Source organism: Lycium barbarum, chromosome 4, assembly GCF_019175385.1.
Source record: "Lycium barbarum isolate Lr01 chromosome 4, ASM1917538v2, whole genome shotgun sequence".
NCBI classification, from domain to species: Eukaryota; Viridiplantae; Streptophyta; class Magnoliopsida; order Solanales; family Solanaceae; genus Lycium; species Lycium barbarum.
In genome coordinates, this window is record NC_083340.1 from 96213482 (window position 1) to 96228265 (window position 14784).

Sequence of the window (14784 nt, forward strand, 5' to 3'; positions counted from 1 at the left end):
TGCAACACAAAAATTGAGGCCCAATTGAGTATTGGCCGGCCCAAAGGAGAAAACCCAAGTCCATTTCATTAAGGTCATGTGCTATGCACATGACCTATAAGTGGATATATATGACTTAGGCTTGGCCTTATCAAGACCATAACAAGAAAAAAATCAAAGAACACAAAGTTAGGGGGTTTCGGCCACTAGAGAGAAAAAGAAGGAAAAATTTCCAACCTTGGTTGTTGTTTCAAAAATCTTGAGTTTTACATAGTGGTGAAGTGCTCAAGACGCTCTCCGACGTGATACAATTAGTTCGGAGAAAGAGCGACGTTTGCGGCAAGGCGGAAACTCAAGAAAAAGGTAAGATTTTTATGTTTTAATGATATGAAATGGATGTATATGTGTTGTTGATTGAATTAGTGTGAAGAATTTGGAATGGGGTTGTGTTTGTGCATGGTGTGTGTGTGTATAAAGGGTGTGTTTGGCCGAAAGTGAGGGAGGTGAAAGGCCTAAGAATTTGAGCTTGTTTAGTTTGAATAATGTGTTGTTGTGGTCATTATGTTGTAAAGGATTGATTAAGGAATTGAGTTGGTATTAGAAAATAATTTTTGACGTTATCGGAAAGTGTATACCCTTGGTATATTTGTGTATATCATAGTATATTTATGATACTAAAGACTTTGAATATGATTCATGGTTGATGAAAATGAGTTTGGAATGAAACGACGCAAATTAGAACGTTCGTCGTAACTTTTGGTGTTTGAATGAAAATTGGAAAGTAGTGAACTTTGGGGATGCTTGTATGCGGTTTGGAACTTGTTTGTTATGTAATGGAATAATCTTGAATGAATGAATACAATAATGTGGATATAAGTTGAAATTGTGAAGTTTGGAAATAGGATTACCAACTTATGAAATAAGGTGCAATTGTGAAGTTGGTGTGTTTGATTGTGATTCGTATTGTGTAATGATGTGTGGGTTGTTGTTGTTGTTGTATTTTGAGCCGAGCTAAGTCTCGGGGGTGTTTGATTTATAGGGGAAGTGCTGCCGAAATTTCGGTAGCCAAGTTTAGCCCCAAAGATGAATATGTTAATTCTCATGAATAGTAACTGGTAAAAGTGACCATTTGCAGTTTCTGGACGAAACGGGAACTGCGATTTGAGGAGCGTAAGGCGCCAACCAGGTATGTAAAGCCTACCTCTTATTCTTTTGGCATGTCCTAGACCTACTAGGTAAATTTCAGAATCTCGGGAATAACTTTGCTCTCGGAAATCGAGGTTCAAGTTCAAGCACTATTCATTCAGCGCGATTGAAACCTTTTGGTCCCATTTGGGTAAAAGAACGCTCGTACCTCCATAACTTGTGCTGTTGAGTCCGAAACTCTTCGAAACTTTTGTAAATGACTATATGAAGCCAAAAACCTGCGATTTGTGTCCGCCGCCTCAATTTGACCCGAGGTGGGCCCGCGAGCCCCGAGGCTCCCCTTATTCGGTTTGTTTGATTCGTTTGTGTCTGTTTTAATCTGCGACTGTTTGTTTATGACCCAAGGATGCGTTGGAAACTTCCTGTGCCATTAATGCACGTTCTGTACTTTGGATGATGTGAGAATTCCGAAAGAGTGACTCATGAACAGTTTTCTTACGAATTTGACAGCTCGGAACTTCGTAACCTCTATATGCCTACTTTTATCAATCCGATTCCTACTTCGAGCCTCTTGGTGTCAGTGTATACTTATATGTAAACTATATGTTGAGTTCGATAAATTATTTTTGATATGCATATGGTTTCTGCACTACTCTGTTCGTGCTGTCTGCTATGATTTCGCTCGTCGGTACCCGGGCCGACTTTGTGATCGTGCGCACTATGTTATATTCGGGAGTTATGATGTGTTACGGTTTCCGAGGCCTCGCCATAGGGCCGGTTACCGTTTATGGAGTTATGATGTGATATGGCATTTGATATGTTCTGATGATATGATGTGTGTGTGATATGATGTGTCTGGAGATTGTACGGAGATTTGAAAACTTCTGGAGCTATGATGTGTTGTGGCACCAGCGTCGGGGGGTGACCACGTTCCTAAACCCTATACATGATTTGATTTGCATTTGTACGTTCGCCTCCCGCACAGGTTTGCTTTGTTGCGATAACGGTGTGTTTGTTCCTTCTGACTCCCGCTGTGTTTGTGATTTCTGTACCCTCCGCTTTACATACTCAGTACTTCTCCCGTACTGACCCCCGTTTCTTCGGGGGCTGTGTTTCATGCCCGCAGGTACAGAAGCTCGTCTGGGTGGTCCTCCGATTTAGGCTACTCAGTCTGCTGTGTTGGAGAGCTCCCCTTGATCCGGAGCCTACTTTTGGTACATATCTTTTGTTGTGTCTGTATTCCGTATACTTGGATGAGTGGGTACGGCGGGGCCCTGTCCCGTCCTATGTTCATATGTCTTATGTTCTGTTTGTCTAGAGGCCTGTAGTCAGATTTGTGGGTCGTGGGTCCGGTGTGTTCGCATGTGAGTCAGTTTTGTGTTCTTAAGCGGCCCGTACACTACTATGGCCAAGTCGGCCTCTGATTGTGTATGTATGTGTATGCTTCTGGGGGCGATGTGCATTCCGCCACCCTTCGGATGTGTGTGTGTGAAAATTTGGCGATGTATTTTCCGCCTCTTTTCTGATTTGTGATTTGTTTGATTTGTACGGGCGACTGCTTAGGATGAGTGTTCGGTAGATGTCTGATTACGATGTTGAGTTTGAGTATCGTATATTGTGTTTGGACGAGTCTGATTATGATGATCTGGGTGTGAGTTCGTTTGGGGTGTCCCAGTAGGGCACCAGTCGCGGCCCACGGGGCTGGGTCGTGACAATAGTCTTGCCCTTAACTTTTCGCAATTATCTTGAATTATCTGAACGTGCAAAATACGGGATATAACATCCTCCCCCCCTTTAAAACATTCATCCTCGAATGTTCAACTGACCTCATGGGATGTCATAATACTTCGGGAGGGTCCCTTTTATAGTTGTTCTTTTCTACATGCCCATTCCTTATCCTTTACCCTATTCTCCTTATAATCGAACTCCTGGGTCTTTACACGAGTCCTTATTCCACGTCATGGTTTTCTAACCCACTGCGCCAACTCATTATCCTTGTTTCGTCACAATATCTTAATAGAAGTTATGTCTTTGGCAGGCAATCTTCACTTGACGATCCAATATGGCCACAGGCTGTTCCTTGCTCTCACATTTCTTGACACAAGTATACTTGTCTTTGATTTCTTTGTATCGGCGCTCGTTTCGTCCATCGTTATTCCTTGTTGGCTCTTCGGTATGGATTCCTTACGAATATTGTTGGGCATTGCTTCACGTCGATGATTCATATGATTTCACAGCGTATATTCTCATGCTCCATATAATTAATGGTCCATGAACCATTTTCTGGCATCCGATGAACTCTTTTATTTCACTTATAGACACAGCGTTCTTTCTTTCCTTCAAAAATTTCCAAACTACCAAGCGTTGGCACTTTCATTATAATAGTCGTTGTTGTCCAAAATATCCTTTGAATCTTATCATTTTCTCTGTTAGCCTTTGTGCACTTAGCTTGTAGCCATTTTCTTGCTCTTCTTATTACTCTTTAAAACATGTCGTTGCATACTTAGATACTGCGCAATTTTTGCTCGATACGGGGGATTCAAATTATGGTCTAAACATATCGTAATTCATGTTGGCATGAGGCATTCTCTTAAGGTGTCTTCCATCATTTCCCTGCATGTCGGCCTCACGGTACACTTCATTGTCAGCTCGTTTCTATCTTTGTCATGTATTCTCTTGGTATGCCGATATGTTTTGAATTCTAGCCCCGAGCTAATAAATTTCCTTTTCTGGTGCTTGAAATTGTTGTGATTCCTTTTAAGCCTAATATAATATGATCTCCCCCCCCCCCCCTTTAAGGGGGCTCCTTATATGCCAACAGTCCTTTTTGTGAAGTCTTTGTTATACCTTACTCCTCATCTTTCTTCCCAACTCTGTGCCTAACATATCGAAAACTTCTTATCCTAAGTTTTTCTTTTACTTTCTGTCTATGTCATCATTATGTCCACATTTCCATACCCTTCCATCCACTGTTCATCCTTTCACTTGCTTAGCTCACTTGCTCGTAATTCTTCTTTAACTACACGTTTGTGTTGTAGCTGTGCGTCCATATTTCTCAAGCGTCCCGCTACTTTGTTCTTAGCACATAATCCTTACAACATTCACTCTCCCTATCCTTGCTCATCGAACCTTTAACTATATTAATATAGCTACACATTTATTCTTTTATATATCTCTCACCTTAACATCATCGCAAGGCCTAAGCATTCTTTCTCTTACTTCACATCTCCTGTCCTAGTCACTATTCCTTTAGCCCTACTTATTGAAATTGGTTCTCGAACCTCACACATTCCCCTTTTGTTCACTTTATCCTTTTCACATGCCTATCCTTGAATTTGTATCCAAGTAGTCTTGCGATTTTGCCGGTAGTTTCTCTCGGGGTTTCACTCACCGAGGTTTCTTACCTCTCACCTTCTTCCGACAGTTTAGTCTTTTTTGCCTTCCATTTACTCACTCTTTCCAAATATCGTTGTATTAGAACATTTCCAATCTTAACCTATAGCGAGCATAGCATTAGTTTAGCACGTAACGTTTGTTCCGTTTATTTTTGTTGTCACTTGAACTCCGGTACCCTTACTCGATTGGTGCCTTCTATACCGTAACACCGGTTGCTGGGATACACATGCCCGCCGATACAATCATATATGGGATATCATACGCATTCATATATATTTATATAATTACTACCAACTAGCCCACAAAATACTTCCAAACGCTATTCAAGCCTATCCTAATTCCGGAGCTGTGATGCACTTTCTGTCTCTTCACTAGTCTAGTCTGCCTCGTCCTGCGCGACCTCTTATGGTCTCCAACCATCCCGTATGCTCTAGTTCCCCTTAGGCTACTCTAGCTTCTCATTTTCCTCTTATATCTCAATTTATAGAACTTTTAGTTCACTTCTCAGAGGGTCACCCATCCTAAAATTTCTCTCACCTCAGCACGCTTAACCTCGTACCTTCGATGGAATCCGGTGCCTTAATGCTGATATAATCGCGTCCACCTCCTCGTATGACCTTTATTACATGATCTGGAGCAAGTCGAAGTCTTACAGATTCCGAGACAGTTTCATAACACGTCCTTCCCTTTACAGTTACTATTTTACCCTTTTCAATCCTTAATATTCATCCTTCACCTTCGTGTATTACTACCTTTCGTCCTAGATTCCCAGATTCCCGATGGTAACGAATATACCTTCGTCGCTGTTACTTATGAATACTTCGGGTATCAGTCTGTTCGGATTTCCACTCAACATCCTTACATAACAATCTACAGCAAAACTAATTGTCAACTTTCTCTGAATCCTCCAGCAGACCTTGTTCTTACTATACCTCGAGTATTATCCATCTTAACCCTTTGGGCTGCTAATTGTCTTTCTCACAATCATTTTTCGCGCCATGCCCAAATCAATAGCTCCCTTAAAATGTCACATCCCACTTATCGTCTGTTTATAGTATTTTCTTTCCACGCTTCCTTCTGTTAGGCGTACCTAACCAAATGACCTGATTTTGAAAAATTTCTGGCAGAATCTCCTTTACAATTCTTACTATTCAAACTCAGCACGCAGCAAATACCAACAATGCCTCACAGGGCATACGTATGCATACTACACATTCCAGCCATCCAGAGCTCCCAGTCTCAGATAACAGAACAAATATATCAAGACTTACCTTTATGACTTTCCATATCATCCCTCACCTTCTTCCGTCGTATGTAAGGCTTACATAAGGAGTCTCATTTTCCTATGACTTGGCTCTATCGCAGGATCTAAAACAGAAAGAAGGTCAACAATCCCTAGATACCCTGCAACTTCCTGTTTATAAATGTGGCCGGCTTCACACCCATAAACAGGACTCTACTGGACACGACTTTGCAGACAACTCCTAGGAAAACCTGCTCTAATACCACTTTGTCACACCCTAACCTTACTAGGGTGTGATGGTGTCACGACCCAACCCCGTGGGCCGCGACCAGTGCCCTAGCTGGGCACCTATACGTACCCGATACCCAAATTAGCATATTATCAGAATAATAATATAATAATAACATTAGTGGATGCTACAGAATTTAGCAGAAGAGCAGACTTGGCACACAGAAGCCGATAAGGCTATCATAAAACAAAACATCCCAAACATATGTACAGAACCCACACAGATGTATCCACAGACCTCTACAGAACATATCATAATCATAAGACGGGACAGGGCCCCGTCATACCCAGAACAAAGTACATATCCAGATAGCAGTGACAGACTGTACCAAAAGATGGGCTCTGAAGAAGGGAGCGCCCCAAAATAGCAGAAATGGGATCCTAAACGTATGGATCAGCCAACCTGTCGTCTGTACCTGCGCGGCATGAAAACGCAGCCCCCGAAGAAAGGGGGTCAGTACGAAATATGTACTGAATATGTAAAGCGGAATCACAGAAGTCAAATCATAATGGTTACAGAAAATGAGTACAGAATCCAGAGTGTCAAATGCATATTTCCAAAACAGACAGAATGCGTACAGAAACATATGTCATATCATATCATATCCGGTCCCTGCCACGGGACTCGGCAGGCAGAATGTGGCCACCCTCCCGACGCTGGTGCCACTATACAGAGGAATCAGAAAAAGGGGCGTGGCCCCGTATCATATAATGTCATATCAAAATGGCCATAACAGATCAGATCAGAATAGGCGGACATGGCACATCATACTCCACAGACCCATGTACGCGTATACCTGCCCCCTCACATCGGGACGCGGCGAACAATGCAGAGAATTACGCTTGACAACATATCCTGGCCCTGGCTCAGTGTGGGAAACATTGGGACATCCACGAATGGAGTAGTGAGAGACTAATGCAATTTAAAAATATCATAAGTGTTTTCAAAGACTCGATGAAGCGTAGCAAAGACAAACAAATCAAATGGAGTCGGACGGAATCATAATAAATGTATTTCCGATATCATAATAAATTACAGAAGTATAACTTTCCCGAAGTGATTCCGAGTGTCAAAATAATTTATAATATTTAACAGAATATTTAAAATAATATTCGTTAAGCGATTAGTAGGGTAATTAAAACATTTCTTTCAAAAATCCATTAAAAAGAAAGCTTTAGCATATTAGGCGCAAAACCGTAAATAGCGGGCCCGCCTTGGGACAAACAAGACGGCGGGTTCAAATTGTGCCCTCTAAGCATATAGTATCACCTAAAAAGGTTATGCGGACATTCTATGACTTTCTGAATCATTTAGAGCAAAATTGCATAATTTCAGAAAAAGCGTATCAAAATGGTTCAATTCTACTGAAGGAAAAACTGAAATTTTGTCTTGCGGATTCCGAGGGCCAAGAGGTCCTTCGAGGCCCGGATCCGACCCTAACACACTAGGGGCATGCCAAGGGAAGAATTGGGTTTGCTTTACATACCTTTCACGCTCCTTAAGCCTTTCCAAACTCACTTCCCGTTTCGTCGAAAAACTGCAATTGGTCAAGTTTACCAATTGTAAGCTATGAATACCAAAGTTCCAACTTGAAGCATATTTGGCTACCGAAATTTCGGCAGCACTTCCCCTATACATATAGCACCCCGAGAATTCAACTCGGCTATAATTCATCAACAACAACCCAAACGACAACATCAATATCAACAATAAACATTAAAAACACAAATATCCTTCAACTAGTCATTTTTCTCACAAGTTGACATAATCTTCAATTCAACCCAAACTTTCGAACTAACATCATGATTTCACATCCATTATCACTCAAGATCATCACAATATAGATTTAGAGACATTTCATATCATTTTCCTTAAGATATACACTCAATATATATAATATAGAACTTTCCGCCAAAATCATAACTTATGCAAAACACCAAATCTTTGGCATACAACTTCATGACAAGTTTCCAACTTCCAAATTCATCAATGATCATCTTAATTCACAACCAAACAACTTCATTTCCTTAATGTCGGAAAATCATACTAAAACGACATAAGTGTTTACATTCCGATTCAATACAAACTTATATCATTCTAACTTCATTTCCATGCCAAGCATTACAACAACACTCCAATACACTAAACAAACTTGATCCATTTCATTCCCAAGCCACAATCTCTCTAACAGTCGCTCTCGAATAAGTTTCACCTTGTCCACGGCCTGCTGGACCATATCCGGGCCAATCAACTCTGTCTCGCCAATATCAAACCAGCCGATCGGCGATCTACATTTCCTGCCATATAATGCCTCGTACGGAGCTATCTGGATGCTGGAATGGTAACTATTATTATATGCGAACTCAATCAACGACAAGTGATCATCCCAGCTGCCTCTGAAATCAATAACGCAGGCCCGCAACATGTCCTCCAGCGTCTGTATAGTGCGCTCCGCCTGTCCGTCTCTCTGAGGATGAAAGGCTGTGCTCAGACTCACCTGAGTCCCTAGGCCCTCCTGAAACGACCTCGAGAAACGCACCGTAAACTGGGCGCCTCTGTCCGAAATAATAGATATAGGAACTCCGTGAAGCTTCACAATCTCTCTAATATAGAGCCTGGCATAATCCTCGGCGGAATAAGTAGTCCTGACGGGAAGAAAATGGGCTGATTTCGTCAGCCTATCCACAACGACACAGATGGAATCATACTTCCGTGGAGTGCGAAGCAAACTTGTAATGAAGTCCATATTAATAACCTCCCACTTCCAAGTCGGGATTTCCATTTCCTGCAACAGTCCACCCGGCTTCTGATGCTCAATCTTGACCTGCTGACAACTAGGACACTGGGCGACGAACTCTGCAATATCCCGCTTCATACCGTCCCACCAGTATAAGCATCGAAGATCATGGTACATCTTCGTAGACCCAGGATGGACCGAATAGCGAGCATAATGTGCCTCGCTCATGACCTGCTGCCGAAGGCCTGCAATATCAGGTACACACAACCTGCCTCTGTATAACATAGTGCCGTCTGGTGAAAACTCGAACGGAGTCCTCTCCTTATCATAGGCTGTGTCCCTGTACCGAGCTAAGACAGGATCCTCGAACTGATGCCGCTTAATATCGTCCCTGATGGATGACTCAGAAACCCCTCGAACAGAAATTTGGGTATCTCCAGAATCGGCCAGACGCTCCAGCCACCTCCGCTGCCGCAAATTAAGCTCTCTCTGTCTGAAAATATACTGGAGACTCTTATGATCAGTATAGATATCCACATGAACGCCATATAAATAGTGTCTCCATATCTTCAGAGCATGAATCACCGCTGCGAGCTCCAGATCGTGGGTAGGATAATTCTTCTCATGCTTTTTGAGCTGCCGGGAAGCATACGCTATAACTCTGCCGTGCTGCATCAATACACAGCCTAACCCCATGCCAGAAGCGTCACAATAAATAACATACCCGTCCGGTCCCTCTGGAAGAGTCAGAACTAGGGCTGTAGTCAGCTTCTCCTTCAGCAACTGGAAGCTCCGTTCACAAGCGTCAGACCACTGGGACTTAGCTCCCTTCTGAGTCAGCCTTGTCAAAGGCGATGAAATCGAAGCAAACTTCTCCACAAACCTCCTGTAATAACCTGCTAGCCCCAGGAAACTGCGTACCTCTGTGGGCGTCGTAGGTCTAGGCCAATTCTTCACGGCCTCAATCTTCTGTGTGTCTACCCGGACACCATCAGCTGCAATAACATGCCCCAAGAAAGCCACTGAAGAAAGCCAGAATTCACACTTAGAAAATTTCGCATATAATTTCTGATGCCGGAGTACCCCTAATACCGATCTCAGATGATCTGCGTGCTCCGCCTCAGACCGAGAATAAACCAGGATATCATCAATGAATACAATTACGAACATATCCAAGAATGGCCTGAATACCCGGTTCATCAAATCCATGAATACTGCGGGGGCATTAGTAAGCCCAAAAGACATAACCCAGAACTCATAATGCCCATATCGGGTCCGGAAAGCTGTCTTAGGGATATCAGCCTCTCGTACTCGTACCTGGTGATAACCGGATCGAAGATCTATCTTCAAAAAACACTTAGCGCCCTGCAGCTGATCAAACAAATCATCAATCTTGGGGAGGGGGTATTTATTCTTTATAGTTACCTTATTCAGCTGCCGATAATCAATACACATACGCAGCGACCCGTCCTTCTTACGCACAAATAATACCGGGGCTCCCCAAGGCGAAGTACTGGGTCTGATGAAGCCCTTATCCAACAAATCTTTCAGTTGCTCCTTCAACTCCTTTAACTCTGCAGGCGCCATTCTATACGGAGGAATAGAGATAGGCTGAGTGTCTGGGAGTAAGTCAATAGAGAAGTCTATCTCCCGCTCTGGAGGAAGACCTGGAAGCTCGTCGAGGAAAACATCTGGAAACTCTTTAATCACGGGGACTGACTGAAGTGTCGGCGTCTCGGCGTCCAAGTCTTGCACCCGAACCAGATGATAGATATAACCCTTTCTGATCATTTTCTTTGCCTTAAGGTATGAAATAAACTTACCTTTCGGTGATGCTGTATTACCAGCCCAATTTATAACTGGCTCCCCGGGAAACTGGAAGCGAACTACCTTATTCTGGCAGTCAACATTAGCGTAACAGGAAGCTAGCCAATCCATACCCATAATAACATCAAATTCAGTCATATCTAACTCTACCAGATCTGCCTTAGTGTCACGGTCACAAACAATTACGGAACAATCTTTATATACTTGTTTCGCTACAATAAAGTCCCCGATCGGTGTGGCTACCTCAAATGGCTCTATAGGTTCAGACATAATACTAATTTTTCCAGCAACAAGGGGTGAAATATATGATAAAGTCGAACCTGGATCAATTAATGCATACACAGACCGAGAGAAGACCAATAAAGTACCTGTAACGACATTAGGAGATGCCTCCTGATCCTGGCAACTAGCCTAAGCATAAATGCGGTTCGAAGGACCGCTAATACCAGAAGCTCCACCACGGCCTCTGCCGCGACCCGCTGGCGCTGGAATACCCTGCCCCGTAGGGCGCATAGCCACTGACGAAGATGAAGACCCAGCGACTGATCCGGTAGGCTGCGCAGCACCACCCGAACTACCCTTATACGGGCAATCTCTCACAGAATGGCCCTGACGACCACAAGTAAAGCATGCACCGGTGGCTCTGTAGCACTCTCCCGTATGGTATCTGCCGCAAAAAGAACACTGAACCCTGGGTGGCCTCATCTGACCAGAACCCCTATCTGTCGGTGAACCTGAAGCCCTGGAGCTCTGGCCTGCTCCTGAATACCCTGGGCTATCAAATCTGTGACCGGTAGGCTGGGGGGGTGCGCTCTGCGCCGGCTGAGATGAAAATCTGCTAGGCTGCTGTGGCTGTTGGGGCTGTCTGCCCCGAAATTCTCCAGATGACCTGGCCCTCTTGGGCTGTCTCCGATCCTGGCCCCTGTCAGGCTGGTGTCCTCCTCTGCCCCGATCCTCCATGCCCTGGGCGTGGGCCTGAATACGGGCAATGTCCATACCGGGCTGAGCAGCCAATACTAAACAGCTATCAACAAAATACCGGTCCAGCCCCATAATATATCTGTGCATCCGGTCCGCCATAGTAGTCACCACAGTAGGTGCATATCGGGCCAAAGAATCAAACTCCAAACTATAGTCCCGGACACTGCGGCCCTTCTGCCTCAATAATAAGAATCTATCAGATCTGGCTCGTCGCAACTCTGGGGGCAGAAAATGTCCAAGAAATGCCTGAGAAAAATCGCCCCAAACCGCTGGGGGAGCGCCGTCCCCTCTGGATAGCCCCCATGACTCGTACCAGTTTGCCGCCACATCATATAACCGTTACGAAGCTAACGCGACTGACTCTGTCTCGGAAGCATTAATCAAATCTAGAGTGCACCGCATCTTCTTGATAAACTCCTCAGGATCCTCCTCGGGCTTTGTCCCGAAGAACTCTGGAGGACTACAAGTCAAAAACTCACGGGCTCTCGAACTATCACGCCTGACTGCCCGGTCACCTCCCAGTCCATGCCCCTGAACCTGCCCTGCCACAAGTCTGGTCAGCAACTGGACTGCCTCTCTCATAGACTGATCCTCAGTGCCTGGCCGTGGAGCTGGAGGCTCAGGTACTGGAACTGCGGGAGCTGGAGGTGGAGCTGCCCCCCGATCTGCAGCTACGGCTGCCCCAATCTCCTCCACGGGTGGCGGTGTAGAAGAACCCTCCGTCTGGGGCAAAGTCTCCGGAGCAATATTTGCCTGGGCCCTAGTAATCCTCTGGACCCGGCTAGTCTCTCCCAAGGCTGCTGACTTGGCCTTTTGGGCCGCTGTTGCCTTTTTTGGAGGCATATTTGCAAATATAGCCACTCGTTAGGGAGGGGTCATCCTGATAACACAGCTCTATCGCACGATCTAAGACAGAAAGAAGGGTAGTATCCTAAATGCCCTGTAGCCTCCTGTCTATAGGCGTGGTGCACAACACACCGATAAACAAGACTCTACTAGACACGATCTGTGGACAATCCGAGGACGAACCGCTCTGATACCACTTTTGTCACGACCCAACCCCGTGGGCCGCGACCAGTGCCCTAGCTGGGCACCTATACGTACCCGATACCCAAATTAGCATATTATCAGAATAATAATATAATAATAACATTAGTGGATGCTACAGAATTTAGCAGAAGAGCAGACTTGGCACACAGAAGCCGATAAGGCTATCATAAAACAAAACATCCCAAACATATGTACAGAACCCACACAGATGTATCCACAGACCTCTACAGAACATATCATAATCATAAGACGGGACAGGGCCCCGTCATACCCAGAACAAAGTACATATCCAGATAGCAGTGACAGACTGTACCAAAAGATGGGCTCTGAAGAAGGGAGCGCCCCAAAATAGCAGAAATGGGATCCTAAACGTATGGATCAGCCAACCTGTCGTCTGTACCTGCGCGGCATGAAAACGCAGCCCCCGAAGAAAGGGGGTCAGTACGAAATATGTACTGAATATGTAAAGCGGAATCACAGAAGTCAAATCATAATGGTTACAGAAAATGAGTACAGAATCCAGAGTGTCAAATGCATATTTCCAAAACAGACAGAATGCGTACAGAAACATATGTCATATCATATCATATCCGGTCCCTGCCACGGGACTCGGCAGGCAGAATGTGGCCACCCTCCCGACGCTGGTGCCACTATACAGAGGAATCAGAAAAAGGGGCGTGGCCCCGTATCATATAATGTCATATCAAAATGGCCATAACAGATCAGATCAGAATAGGCGGACATGGCACATCATACTCCACAGACCCATGTACGCGTATACCTGCCCCCTCACATCGGGACGCGGCGAACAATGCAGAGAATTACGCTTGACAACATATCCTGGCCCTGGCTCAGTGTGGGAAACATTGGGACATCCACGAATGGAGTAGTGAGAGACTAATGCAATTTAAAAATATCATAAGTGTTTTCAAAGACTCGATGAAGCGTAGCAAAGACAAACAAATCAAATGGAGTCGGACGGAATCATAATAAATGTATTTCCGATATCATAATAAATTACAGAAGTATAACTTTCCCGAAGTGATTCCGAGTGTCAAAATAATTTATAATATTTAACAGAATATTTAAAATAATATTCGTTAAGCGATTAGTAGGGTAATTAAAACATTTCTTTCAAAAATCCATTAAAAAGAAAGCTTTAGCATATTAGGCGCAAAACCGTAAATAGCGGGCCCGCCTTGGGACAAACAAGACGGCGGGTTCAAATTGTGCCCTCTAAGCATATAGTATCACCTAAAAAGGTTATGCGGACATTCTATGACTTTCTGAATCATTTAGAGCAAAATTGCATAATTTCAGAAAAAGCGTATCAAAATGGTTCAATTCTACTGAAGGAAAAACTGAAATTTTGTCTTGCGGATTCCGAGGGCCAAGAGGTCCTTCGAGGCCCGGATCCGACCCTAACACACTAGGGGCATGCCAAGGGAAGAATTGGGTTTGCTTTACATACCTTTCACGCTCCTTAAGCCTTTCCAAACTCACTTCCCGTTTCGTCGAAAAACTGCAATTGGTCAAGTTTACCAATTGTAAGCTATGAATACCAAAGTTCCAACTTAAAGCATATTTGGCTACCGAAATTTCGGCAGCACTTCCCCTATACATATAGCACCCCGAGAATTCAACTCGGCTATAATTCATCAACAACAACCCAAACGACAACATCAATATCAACAATAAACATTAAAAACACAAATATCCTTCAACTAGTCATTTTTCTCACAAGTTGACATAATCTTCAATTCAACCCAAACTTTCGAACTAACATCATGATTTCACATCCATTATCACTCAAGATCATCACAATATAGATTTAGAGACATTTCATATCATTTTCCTTAAGATATACACTCAATATATATAATATAGAACTTTCCGCCAAAATCATAACTTATGCAAAACACCAAATCTTTGGCATACAACTTCATGACAAGTTTCCAACTTCCAAATTCATCAATGATCATCTTAATTCACAACCAAACAACTTCATTTCCTTAATGTCGGAAAATCATACTAAAACGACATAAGTGTTTACATTCCGATTCAATACAAACTTATATCATTCTAACTTCATTTCCATGCCAAGCATTACAACAACACTCCAATACACTAAACAAA